Below are 12,225 nucleotides of genomic sequence, written 5' to 3' on the forward strand. Positions count from 1 at the left end.
ATTGGACTGCATATGCCCCAAATGGCAGTGCATCTGCCAGAGAGAAATGCTGCATTTTAAAGTGAAGAAAGATGACTTCCCAGTGAACTGCAGACTGTTTGATGGTAAATGTAAATGATGATATGTCTCCCAATTCTGTGCGCTTTTGAAAATAGACATTTAGTGTAAAGTAGGATTTTATTTGCCATAAATTGTTTTATACATTTTCAACTTCATGTTTATAGTGGAAGTTATTTCTCTTGTAAATTAGTGTTACATATAGGAGATAATTTTACATATACTGTGTGTATGAGTTTTGGAATGCTAAAGTTTTAATTTTGATAGGGTTCCCTGTGTGGTGAAAAATAATATATATTTCCATAGAAAGGAAGTTAACACTGAGTAATCTGTTGCCTTCCTATGAAATATTTCCAGAAAGGGTCTGAAGTACTCACTCACTTAATAGGTAGTAATAAATGGATTAGGAAGAATGTTGCATTGGACTTAGTAGTAGGAACAAATATGCTTGTTTGGAAGCTTACCATATTGGGAAAGTGGACATAGAGGTGAAAGAATGGAAAGATTTTACATACAGTAAAAGCTATCAGGAGTCTAAGAAAGTAGATTGACATAGCATCACTTGCTTTTTAGGTCAGAGGAGGAAAATGAGAGGCAATACCCGCCCCCCTCCATGAAATTACAGCCTGTGTCAGTGGCTTTGCATTGAGAAAAGGATGTGGTTTTGGGGAGGAGGCTGGGAAGTGGGTAAGCAGGAGAAACTGGAGGAGATTTCAATGTGAATTTTCTCAGATGGCATAAGGATTTCTCCCCAAGGGAGGAGTTAGGCTGAGGAGGGGCAAGTGATAGAGCAATGAAGTGTAGGCTGAGTATTGGCTTCCTTTTCCAATCTTCTCATTTTTGAGATCTCACCAGAAGCACCTCAGATAGATATCTTTTTCCCAGTCAGTAGTCTCTTCAAGGGAGCTGTGACCTTTTCTGCATACTGAAAATGTTTCCAGGTTCTGACATTGTCCAGTTCTAAAACTACTTTCATATTTTTTAGGTATTTGTTATAACAGCAGCCGTTTCTTGGTACCAAAATTCATTTTTGTTTCCTAGAGTGCCCCACAAAGTACCATAAAAGCTGAGGTGACAGAAATTTATTTCTCATTCATAAAGGGGCTTGAAGTCTTAAAACAAGAAACTTTTGGGGTTGTTTCTACTGAGGCTTCTCTTCTGGACCTGTAGATGGTGGTGGTCTCTGTGTCTTTACAGGGCCTCCTCCCTGAGTGTCTGTGGCCCCTGTGCATCTCCTGTGGATGCAGCATTCATAGTGGATTAGGGCCCACCCCAATACCTCATTTAACCATAGCTACTTCTTTGCAGACCCTGTCTTCACATACAATCACATTCCGAGATACTGGGGGTTAGGACTTCATAAGAACTTGGGGTAGTGAGTAGACACACATTTCAGGCCAATAGCAAAGTTCTTTTTTTGGCAGTACTTGGGATTGAACCCAGGACCGTGGGCATGATAGATTAACACTGGACCACAGAGCCAGCTCTAGGCTGTAGGCTCCTGACAGCTCAAAGAGAGGGTTGGTTCAGAGTAAGGGAGCGAGGTCACAGAGAAGGCTACTGTGGTCCTCTAGCGTGGTTGTAATTTAATGCCTGGGAATAAAAGGAAACTGGCCTTTAAGGATAAGTGCATTTTATCTTTGGCCTGAGGCCTTGCTTTCTTCCTCTAGGTGTTCACTGTCTTGTGCTTCTGGGTCCCTTTATTTTCATGGAAAGAGCATTAGTTTTCTAGTGTTATATAGATTTATTCTAACTGAAAATATTTCTTCTATATTTTAATAAATAATAAAATGTTAAATTTGGTAAAGATGCTATGGTAGTGTTGGAAGCATAATAGTTTTTGTGTCTGATTAAAACAACAAAATCTGTACTTTAAATCACATTGATTTAAAAACTCCCATGTCCTGTGTCTGTTTTGTGGGCTAACACTTGGTGTAATCTTTCTTCCCCCTGGGAATTTTTCCCTGTTTTGGAAAAATATGAGATTAAAAATATAAGTTGTCATACACAATAAAATAGAAAAACTTCTTTTTAAATGTTGAAATTATATTTGGTAAATTAGAGAATATTAAGCCATTCTTCTAATTCTGGCCACATGACTTAAAAAGTAAAATGACACTGAACGTCTTGCATGTTTTTTTTCTCCTGTCTTCTGTGGTTGATTTTGTTTGTTGTAGCCATATCTAATTTTTATTTTCTGTTTAGCTTTACTTGGATCTCCAAAAGCTGTACTCATTGTTATTTTCTAGCAAAGTACTTCACTTTCGGATTTAAGATGCTGTAAATTAAATGCCACAGGAGGCAAGTGAGAGAGGACATGTGTAAGAAAGAGGAAAACCAAAAACATCAGCTATGCACACACATGCATATATTCATGCGCACGTAATGTTAAGGAAGAACCTACTTAGGTTACCAATTTAAATTACCAATTTAATATTGGTAGTTTGAATAGGAGTGGGATTGTTGTTTACCATTTACTCTATTTTTTTACATTTATTTATTATTGGTGATCAAAAATATAATTGTACCTTTTAATGACTTTTCGATCAGAAAACTAGAACACTTTTTAAGGTATAGAAGACACAGACAAGGGAAGAAAGAGACAAAAAATTGCCTGTAATCCATTACATGTGTAAGTCCCACCCCCCAAAAAATCCACATATTTAATACAACAAATAAGCATAGCTGTTTATCAGTAAATAGCATTGATTGCATTTTTCAGTGAGGACAAATGGATAGGACATTATTAAACAGCCATACATTTTGAACTGACAGGAGCAACATTTGTTTGAAGTAATGTCTCTTGACTTTTGTGGAGCTATGTAAAGCTTACCACATGACAAGAGTACATGGTGGAAATTGAATTCTTAAAAATCTTGATCTCAGGTAGGGATTTAGCTCAGTGGTTCCATCGCCTGCCTCGCAAGCACGAAGTCCTGAGTTTCGTCCTCAGTACAAAACAAAAAATAAAAAATCTCAATCTCTGCCTAAAATTAAATGTTAAAGTCATATTAGTTATTTTAGGGTAACATTGTGTCATTAATCAGATAAGTCCCAGAGAACCATGCTTTTAGGGGATTGGCTGTAGAAAATGGGCAGGGGAACTGATGCTCCGTGCTCATAAGGTGTTACTCGCCTCAGACAATCATGAAAGAGGATTGTAAAGATTAAAGATTTTGCTACAATTTGTGGTACATGAGGTATGTACAACTTCTGTTATGCTTCTTTGCAAGCATCAAGCCTTAGTCCTTTGGGGCTGTTCAAACTGGTTAGCTTGTCACTCTCCCCTGCCCAAGGTCTCCCTAAGGTATTTCATTTTAATAAGTCAGTTGTGAAGTTGGCCTCTGGATGTTCATTTCCAGCTTTTAGCCTAGAGGGTTTCCTGCACCTCCACCCCTTCTCTGCCACGTTCAGTTCACGATTTTCCTGGGAGTACTGGACCTTATCATCCTATGCCATTTTAGAAAAGTACAGCATTTGAAAAAAAAAGAAAAGTACAGCATTTGAATAACTCTTTTCCCTGATATAATTTACTAAATATATATTGGATCAAGCAAAGTCAGAAAGTATTTTTAGATCTCCTTTATGGCCCTGGTAGGAAAACAACAAAAGGTAGCCCTGAGGCTGAATTACTGTTTCCTTGCCAGCTCCTTGAGTTCAGTGAACATCTGTTGGGTGCAAACTCTGAATGCCAGGCTCCACCCTTTTCCCAAGGAGAGGGTGAGGCTGCTTCACTATTCCTGTGGTATTATTTTTAGTTGCCATATGCTAAACATGAAAATATTAGAAGTGTACAGTTGGTTTTTGAATTTTGGTCCACATGAAGCGATCCCTTCTATCTAGACAAGTGAACATATCTGTTACCCCATTTTCCTTGTGCCCCCGCCTTTCTTTCCTGCCTCCTTCATCTCCTCATCTCCACGTAGTCTCTGATCTGGACTGTATCTTAGTTTCCATTCTCTAGACCTTTAAATAAATGGTATTGTATAGTCTATCTAAACTTTTTGTCTTTTTTTCCACTATGTAATTATTTTGAAATTGAGTCATGTTGCTTATATTCATAGTTTAGTCTGTTTATTGCCCAGTAATAGTTAATTGTATGGATATACCATTAAGGAGTTTTTAGTAGTTTGGAATTCTCCCACATTTTTTTCCATTTTCTTGCTGTGCTTTCACTCTTGATTTTATGAGTGACAGGAAATTTTACTCTCAGGTTCTGTACTTGAGGACTGTAAAGTAAACTTTCAAGAGATACATTAAAGGGGAAGAACATACTAATTTAATTAATGATTTAAATTTAAATGCATGAAGGTACACAGAAATGAAAGCCTACACTAGTGGTTACACCTGGGGGCTTATATACCATTTTCATAGTAAGAGTGAGACTTAAGAGGAGTATTCTTCTCTTAATACAGGACATTTTTATTCCTCTTTTTTGTTAATGCAGGACATTTTTTTATTCCTCTTTTTTGTTTTCCTTCTTTTGTTGAGACAAGGTCTCAATATGCAGTCCAAACCTCGAGTTCACTCTGTAGCTCAGGCTGGCCTGTGGCAGTCCTGCCTCAGCCTCCCGATTTCTGAGATTACAGGTGTGCACCACCATATTCACTGTATAGGGAACATCTTTACCAGTAGAAATTTATGGCATACACATTTTTTGAGACAAGGTCACACCATGTAGTTCAGGCTGGCCTTGAACTCTCGGTATAGCCCAGGCTGGCCTAAAACTTTCAGCAGTTCTCCTGCCTCAGCCTTTTGAGTACTGCGATTACAGGCATGTGCCACTATGCTTAGATAAATTTATGTATTAACAAAAGTAATTTTTCTGTCCTGCTTTCAGGAAGAGAAAAGAAGGCAGAGAATGCTCCTATGTATTCTGTTTCTTAGTTGCCTTCAGCTCCAAATAATGTATATGCCAAAGTGGCACCTTTGGGGAAACATTCTTAATTCTCAATCGACTTGGGCTTTTATATTTGACAGTGTTTCTCAGTTTTCCTAAAAGTTGTATCCCCTTTGGATAAACACAGAATTTAAATGCCCCCTTGACACTTACAACATTAATTTTATTTGTCATTTCAAAATATGTACTCAGTAGTTTAAAAAAAATACTGGCAATTTTAAAATAACATGATTTAAAATATTTAATCTTTAACATTAGGTGACCAAGTAAAATAAAAAGCAAAAGGTCAGTGAATGTTACTACTTTCTGTAGGTTTTTGTGACCTACTTTGTGTAGCCCAGCACAGTTCTATTCAGTATGGGACCCTGTGCTTTATTTTCACATCATGTGCCAAATTTTCTTCCTCTCCTTCTATATGTTTAGTAGTTTTTTTCACTTTTGTTGGCTTTATCTGTCACTCTTTATGGTAGATTTATTTGACAATCTTATAGTGAGTTTGATAACAAAAAAGTGACGATTGCAGGATATCCAAATAATTGCTATTCTGTGTATGTTCCAAGTAAGGCTATTGAACATTCCAAGAACTGGAGAGAGGATTGTCTAGAAGCCTAGAGCATTGTAGATCAGCCTCATCCAGTAGTGAGTCCTATATAAAATTGTCTAGTAGCCACAGGAGACAAGCAGATGAAATTAAACTTAACAATATATTGTTTTTAATCCAGTTTCTCGAAAATATTACATGCAGTCAGTATAAAAAGTAAATGAGGTATTTTACTTTTTCTTCTGTGAATATCTTCAAAATGTACTGTGTTTTACATGTATAGCAGTCTCATTTAGAATTACGCACATTTCAAGTGTTTAATAAGCGAGTGTGGCTCAGGGCTACTAACAACTAGTCAGCAGAGCGGATATCAACATCTAAGTTGTATGACAGATGCAGTCAAGAAAAAAATGTCTTCATTTAGTGAAAATGTTACTGAGGAACCATTTGGTGGGGGTCATTTTAGTTGTATGTTTCTACTTTCTGACGATTTAACTGAATTTATAACAATAACAAACAACAGTGAAACAAAACTATTTTGAAAAGATGTGCTTCTTGGGCCGGGGATTTAGCTCAGCGGTTTGGTGGCCTGCCTTGTGAGCGCAAGGACCTGAGTTCAATCCCCAGTACCAAAACAACAACAACAAAAAAAAAGAAAAAAAAAGAAAAGAAAAGATGTGCTTCTAGATTGTCACAGAAGTTTAAAAAATTAGTGTATGATCTTATGAATGGTTCTTTGGGTTAGTACCACAGGAAAATACAGTTAATTGATACATTTAAGTAGTGAATGAGTCAAGAAGCAAATGGACATCTTTAGTGAAAGAAAGTAAGAAGACCTTTTAGCATGTGTTCAGACAGAAAATACTAGTTGTCAGAATGTCCTTAGTGAATCCAACAGTTATATGTGGTGCCTATTGGTGAATTAGTAGTTAAGAGTTTGAATTGGTCCATGCTGTTTATATAAATAATATGGCTAATGTTCACAATTGGGGTGATATTAATTTGTATTTATGCAATTTTCCCATGTCTGAACTCCTTGGAATCTTGCCAGCAAGGTATACTTTGTCATTTCTTGTTCGCATTTCTCAGTGTATTCTCAGCAGTGCAGGCTGCCACTACCTGACAAGCTTATCAGCAGATTTAAAGAATAACATTCTGCTCTCAGAGGGATACTCATTTCTTTCTAGCAATTCTGCAATACAGATTAAGAAAAAAAATGTTGCTTTTGTTACCGTGGATAAATTTTATCTTCTTGGATGTGTACATATTCAATTAACAGGAAATCCAAAGGTAAGTTTGTTTTGGTTTAGTATAGAGATGAATATGAGAAGATCATGGAAGATTTTATTTATTCATGTTTGTGATGCATGGGTGCTTTCTTTGTATTTGGTACATATGTATCTCACATCTTAATTCTTTTTTCCTTCCCCATCCTCTCCCTCTCTTTTCCCCCTCCTTCCATCTTTTGATCCCCTTCCCATTTTCAGTTGATCTCTTTCTCCATTTCCTCTTATCTATCTTTTATTGTGCTTTTTACTTTATTTATACTTTGCATTTCTCATATGAGAAACCCTGCAGTATTTAAACTTATGTGTTTGACTTATTTCACATAACATTGTTTTCAAGGTGCATCTATTTTTGTACAGATAACTCAAATTTATCCTTCTTTAGCGGATTACTCTATTGTAACCACATTTTTTGTATTCATTAGTCCATTGATGAACATATAGACTGTTTCCAAGATTTAGCTATTGTGAGTTGTGCTGCTACAAACATGAGTGCATGGATCATTGTAATATGTCTTTTAACTCCTTTGGGAAAATACTTAGGAGTTAAGAATAGCTGAGTTGAGTGGAATTTCTTGTTTCAGTTTTTCGGGGAATCTCCATACTGATTTTCATAGTGGTTGTATTAGTTTACATTCCCACCAATAACTGAAGAAGAGTTTTTTTCTTTCCCTTCAGCAGCCTCACCAGCATTTGATTTCTTGCTGATTGCCATTCTTTCTAGGGAAAGATGGCCTCTCACTGTTGTTTTAATTTGCATGTTACTTGGCTATTTGTACTTCTGTGGACTATCTTATTCATTTCACTTGCCTAGTTTTTGACTAGGTCTTTTATTTGGGGGGATCTATTCTGTTGCATTTTTATAAATTTTTAAAAATGTTGATACAGGGTTCCCCTAAGTCACTGAGTTGCTCAAGCTGGACTCTCACTTGGGATCCTCTCAGTGCTGGGATTACAAGCATGTGCCATAATGCCCACCTCAGTGTTTTATGTGGCATTCTTTTAGCAGTTTAACATATGGTTTTAGTACCGTTTTTTTATTTTCTTTCTGGCGAATTATATACTGTTGCCAGAATGTTTTTCCAGAAAATGAAATTTAAAATCCCTGCACACTCTCTCCCGGTCTGTGTATGTGCCACTGTGCCTGGAGAGCAAAGTCCCAAGCACCTCATGGAAGCTTGCCTTCGTAGCTTCTCTCTATTGCATTGAGGCCTGCTGACTTCCTCTGGCTTTTTAATGGTTTCACTGCCTTAACAAATACCCTTATCTCTGCAAAAGGTGACTTTCCCCACATGCTTCAAGACAGGGTTCTCCAGATTCTTCTGACTCTGGGTGATGCCATTGGGTTACCAGCACATCACATCGCAGTCACTATTTACTCTACCACTCTGTGGAGAGGTCAGAATTTAAATGTCTGACCTTATTCATTGCCATTATACCTTGGTGATAGAGGCAAGTAAAGATGTGTGGGAACCTGAAATTTATAAAATCTGTATATCCCTCTTAAATAAAAAGCATTTCTGAGTATAAAATTAGATAATGAGAATTTTAGGGCTGTGAATATTAACTATTGGTAGAGTGCTTGCCTACCTGTTCCCTACACCCCCCTCAGGCATACACACATTTAATTTAAAGGAGAGTGGAAGGACTCTGTAAAATATTGTCATGCTAAATCCATCTATGTCTCATGTCCACAAAATGTAAGTGCTTAATTGATACTTACTGAAATAATATCATTTTTTGACATGTAATATGCATCTCTATAAAACTAGATTCATATCTGTTTTGCTGTTTATTTTCTCAGAATTAGGAAAGAGTATCAGCCATTCTGATGCTAATATTATTGTTAGTATTGCTAATAATAGCAATGTATAATGCTTCTATAGCACTTTTCATTTCTGAATTCTTTCACATACTTTTGTGAGATTCTGAGATTTAATGACTTACTGTGTTTTGCTGCTTGGTGAGAAAGTGAAAATTGAAGTTCTTCCTTTGAGATCAGATTTTACTTGGGTAGAGGAACTGATTCCATTCTTTCCGGGTTTCCATCAACAGCACTCTGCTGTACCCCCTAATAGCCTGTCAAATGCTAGGAATTTTCTGAAGGCTTTCTAAATCTCATAGCTGCTTAATCTGTGTGTTTCTTCTTCCTTTCAGATTCCTCACCTCCTTATTTCTTCTTCCTTTTCTCCCTTTATTACCTGTTCTTGCCATACATTAAACTTTTCTGTTTTCATCTGTCTTCTTTGGCAAATAACTTATAACTTAATACTATTAAGTATCAATATTTGACCAAGCTGAATTTTGTAGTTTTCAATCTTCATGTCCATTTCTTCTTTGAAGAACCATGGAGGATAATTTTAGGAACCTCAGTAGTACAAAATAAGTTTTCAAGCTGAGTGTGGTGGTGCATACCTATAATCCCAGTTACTCAGGAGGCTGTGGCAGGAGGATTACAAGTTTAAGGCAAATTAGGAAGACCTTGTTTCAGGGGGAGAAAAAAGTATAGTGAGGGAAGCTCATTGCTACAAGGTCTTAGGTTTAATACCTAGTACCACCAAAATAAAAAATTTTCAGTAGTGGGAAAGATGTCATAAAAGTGTATATTTTACCACATTGATAAGACATGGTGTAGTTTGCAGTGCTTACTCCAGAAATGATTGATTTTGATTTGTATGAAGGAATTGCCAATTTAATAAGCCTGCATAATCTGATAGCAGTTGGAAGCAGGATAATAGAGAAATAAAGTAAAAAGAAAATACAAAGTAATACTAGCAAATAGCTTTTGCTTATGTCTGTTTGTTCCAAGCATGTTATTGTTACTGCACACATTGTAAAAAAAAGGAAACAGCTCAGAGAAGCTAGGCAGTTTACCTATGATCTTACAGATAGTAAAATGATAGTGTTTATTCCAGGGAACTTTATAAAATAACTTAGGAACTCTGAAAGCACAGCTGCTTTGGCCTCCTGATTGTGAAGATTAATAACAGTTTTCTTTCTTGCATTATTAGTATAGCCCAGAGCTATGATAAAGTGCACAGAGGCTAGCCTTTGATACTGTTCAATCTTGGATTGGGTTTAAAGATTAGCTCTATTACTTACAAGCTTCATGCACATGTAGAAAAACAGTATCTTTATGAGCCCCTGTTTTCTTATCTGATCATGGCAATCTCTAAATGCCTGTGTGTGAAACACATTCAGAATTTCTGCCTAAGAAAACAGGACATATGAAAGCTATTTCATAATCAGTTCCATTTTAAACAATAAAAATGATGCAAGTTTGATGTCTAACCGTTCATTGGTGGAAACTATTTTGTTCTCAAGAAGAATCATCATCATTATTATTTATTTATTTAATTACTACTGGGGATTGAACTCGGATCCTTGCACTTGCAAGGCAGGTGGCAGAACCATTGAACTAAATCCCTAGCCCAAAGAAGAATCATTATTAGTAGACGCAATAGCAACTAATTCTTAAGTTCAATTTTATTACTTTTTGATAGTGAATAGAAGTTTTTAAAGTGTCATATAGCACATTAATCAATTTGTAGATTACTACCCAGCATACATTTTCAACATTCCAGTCATGAAGATATATTTGGAAAGTTCTGCTTCTCAAAAGGAGTGTTAGATGGTGGTGGATTTGTACCTGAGAAATAAAGTTTTGGTTTTTTTTTTTAATCAGAAAAATACTGTGGACAGTTTGTTCAGTTTGTTACTTAGGGCATCTAGTCAGTATAGGCATCCATTCTGTCTCCCTTCTCAGTTCCTTCTTCCTTCTCCTCTGTCCCCATATTCTTTGTAGGTGAATGAGATTGCTTTTTGCTAAAACTGTTCAGATAATCAATCATTGATGTTTTGTTGTACAGCCTTTTCAGAACACCTGCATTAGTAACTGTAGAAATATGTGTGCCAAATAAAAGATCTGAGTTTAGTGACCTTGAATACTTTGATCTTCTATTTCCATATCTACAGAATCTAGAGTTAGCAAATTATGTATTTGGAAATAATAAAAACTTGCAAAATTTTTTATATCTTTCAGTGATTAAGCCTTGATAATTTAAGAGAAAGTGTTGATTTCTTTTGACATCTGAGATTTAGCACAGTAATTGTGATTGCTGCCCCAAAAGCACTGTAAAATATGGACTGAGAGACTGAGAATGTGATCACTCACAGAACATGCCTCGAACTTCCCTGCAGAGAGCTGGACCTCAAGCAAGGGCATACAGGCTAGACATCACAAGCAAGTTAGAGAGAAAATGCAGTCATATTTATTACTCTGATATGCTGTTTTCTTCCTAGAGGACTTCTGATCAGAAATTTAAGCCTGTCCTTTCTTAAGTAAAGTTTGTAGATTTTATCTTTATTCCTATCCTTATTCAGCAAAGGGAAATCATGGAAGCCATAAACTGAATTTAGAAGTGATTGATGGGAAGGGATAAAAATATCTAATTATGTATAGTACTTACAACACAGTGCTACCTCACTTGGTGATGTGATAGACAATATGCTTCATAATTCTGGTAGAGAAGATTCCAGAATGGGAGAAGCAGTTTGGAATAATAATAGGAGAATAGTGGAAACAGGCATTTTAAGAGTTAGGGGAAAGGCCTAGAAAATGGCCTTAGAAGAAAAGAGTAAAGTTGAAGTAGGTGGATAGGAAAAAAGCTGAGGCACCATGGTTAATATTCTGGTCTACTCTCCCATTTCCCTGTTACACAGTTTTGTCTGGATTGGAAAGTTTGCGTCCATTCACTGCTCTTCAGGGGTTTTCCTGGGAGAAATCACTTGGTTACAGCTGGCAAAGCCATGTATTGTTGTGCCCAGTGTCATCATTGAGAACTTACCAACTCAATGAAAACCCTGTCTTGAGTGGGCAGATGAGGAGAAAGACACACACCTGTCTCCTCTTCCTGCAGTTGCTAAGTCCCAACATAGACCAACTGCTGCCTGTGTTTCTGGGTCCCATGGGTGTGCTTTGAGGACCCATATTTTTTATAAGCACCAAGGACACAGTTTGCCCTTATTCCAGGAAGGCAAAAGGGCAAAAGCAAAAGTCCAAAGTAATTTCTCTGGAGAATTTGTTGCCAGCGTAGGACTTGTAACTGAGGATTTTATGCCACAGAGCTAATCCGTCTGTGTTTTAGGTTTTTCCCAAGAAGATATGGCTGGAGCGAGTGCATTACAGTCCGCCTCTGGACTTGGACATACATTATGTCATTCAGCAGGAAGAGCAGCCCTTAGTGTAATCCTAAGATCCGAGCAGAAATCAATGCAATTGAAATTAAGAAAACGATACAAAAAATAAATGAAACAAAGAGCTGGTTTTTTGAAAGAATAAATAAAATTGACAAACCCTTAGCTAATCTTATCAAAAAAAGGAAAGAAAAGGCTCAGATCCATGCAATTAGGAATGAAAAAGGCGAAGTCACAACAGATCC

Source organism: Fukomys damarensis, unplaced genomic scaffold, assembly GCF_012274545.1.
Source record: "Fukomys damarensis isolate Sample0158 unplaced genomic scaffold, DMR_v1.0_HiC HiC_scaffold_31, whole genome shotgun sequence".
Taxonomy (NCBI): Eukaryota; Metazoa; Chordata; class Mammalia; order Rodentia; family Bathyergidae; genus Fukomys; species Fukomys damarensis.